The sequence below is a fragment of the Anneissia japonica genome, unplaced genomic scaffold (assembly GCF_011630105.1).
Source record: "Anneissia japonica isolate Jap-2015-1 unplaced genomic scaffold, ASM1163010v1 scaffold2946_len44076_cov179, whole genome shotgun sequence".
Lineage (NCBI taxonomy): Eukaryota > Metazoa > Echinodermata > Crinoidea > Comatulida > Comatulidae > Anneissia > Anneissia japonica.
Genome location: NW_022702886.1, coordinates 1 through 1900, shown reverse-complemented (window position 1 = coordinate 1900; position 1900 = coordinate 1). Strand labels below are relative to the sequence as shown.

The 1900-nt window shown below is 38.1% G+C and overlaps 1 long non-coding RNA gene across 1 annotated transcript in view; it reads left to right on the top strand.

Annotated features, from left to right (window-relative positions):
• Positions 1-1888, top strand: part of LOC117104137 — a 4518-nt gene extending 2630 nt beyond the window's left edge. The window contains exons 2-3 of the long non-coding RNA XR_004444702.1: positions 1426-1529; positions 1655-1888. This is a non-coding gene — a long non-coding RNA (uncharacterized LOC117104137). The remainder of the gene's footprint in view (positions 1-1425; positions 1530-1654) is intronic.
• Positions 1889-1900: the final 12 nt, after the last annotated feature.

Below are 1900 nucleotides of genomic sequence, written 5' to 3'. Positions count from 1 at the left end.
TATTGTGATATCTGTTCATTATATCATTATAATTTTATGTTCTTCAAAATTCTAATTTTCTAATAGCAATAAAAAAAAAAAAAATCAGCTCACGGGTCCTGAAAAGATAGTTTTAGAATTCTTTTTTTTCCCCTTTTGTTGTTGCCCAAGGAAGGGGTCAGGACCCATGACCCCCTCCCCCAGATCCGCAAATGTGAATTGCGAGAAAATGTAACTCGGTTGGGTACTGGATAAACATTCTCTTTCCCATCCTTCTCCTCTTTCTTCCCTTCTTTTTTTACAGTACAAAAATCTCCAGACATTATATATTTTTCGCCAAAAAGGGGGGGGGGCCTGGGCCCCCCGGCCCCCTGCTTCCGCCGGCCATGGTATGGCTGCAGCAACAACCATTCAAACAATTTTACCAAGCATCAGTTCCCAAAAGACGGAATTTTAAAGAAAAAAATATACTGGAGCCGTATGAAAAACTTGAGTACACTTCCAGGGCTCCATACATTCAGTGTTGTGCAGCGAGCATTTTCCGGTCGATGACTTCGAGTCAAGAAGTGTACTGGCAAAACAAGCTTGGGTTGTCTGGCCGCAAAAACAAAAAAGATGGAGTAATCCCAACACTTTAAAAAACCTTTTCGACCAGGGCCGTTGATGGGCAACCAGGACAGTTGATGGGCAACCAGGACAGTAAACGAAGATCTACAGCCTACGAAAAGAGAGAGAGAGAGAGAGAGAGAGGTCCAGGGTAGGCCTAGGTTTGTTTTCCTTTCACAAATTGTGCGAGTACCAGGCCGGGCTGACCTTCGCGTAGAGTCTAGCTACACCATGTTTTTCGGAAGAAGCTGGGCCTCCCTCCCTCAAATTTTCGGTCGTATAAATAACACTTAATGACTTTACTCTCTAACATAAGGCTGTAATGTGAAATGATTAATTTGTATTCGTTGTGTTTTTAAAAATTAAAAAATTCAATAGCATACAGTAGCCTAGGCAAGCATAGAGAGTAGTAGAAGTACAGAATCTAGTACTAAGTAGTAGGTCTACACTGTAGCCTATAGTAGGAATGTACTACATGCACATGACTGGCGAGAAAGAGTGTACTTATTACCTACTACCTACTACTACAGTACTAGGCTAGTGCTATTTAAAACTTGCACCTAGCCTAATAGTAATGGTTTGTCTACCAACACCATTTGCATGATAATCTGGTTTAGTTATTGGTATAGCCTGTGTTAATTTAGATATAATATTATATATATCCTCAACTGGTTTTATTAATCATATCACTTTATCACAAACTTATGTAAACACAAGGGTGACAAGAACAATCATGATTGAACATGTTTCATCGTGAATAAAGTTTGAATGACCTATAATTAAAATAATTTTATAAATATTTAAAAATGATAAATAAAAATCTTTTTATGATTTCCACAGGACTTTGTTAGCCGCGATGCATTACAATGAGAACTGTGGAAGACAGCAAGCTACAACTAAGAATGGAGGAGGAAGCCGATTTGCAATTAAGTACCCAATCTATGGTAATTTCTTTGCAACAAAATACACATACTGTATTGTACTTTACTCTAAAATGAAATAACAAAGCAATGTGCTAAATTTGAATGTGCCTCTTCATTAAAACAATAAAACATTTAATATTTTGCAGATTTGTGGACACATTTGGATCTACTGTAGTGATAAGTTTCTGTAGTACTGATGTGTGCAGCCATACACAGATGCGCCACCATATCTTTGTAGCAGCTACGAACGACAGGATAAAACAGAGGATGTTGCTGCTCACCGCACCCACTTTGCTGAATAACTGTAACTTATGATAAACTTGGATACTTGAACCCTGTGAATTTATTAACTAGACTTAAATTTTCTTCTTATTTGAGCGACAGCACATGAA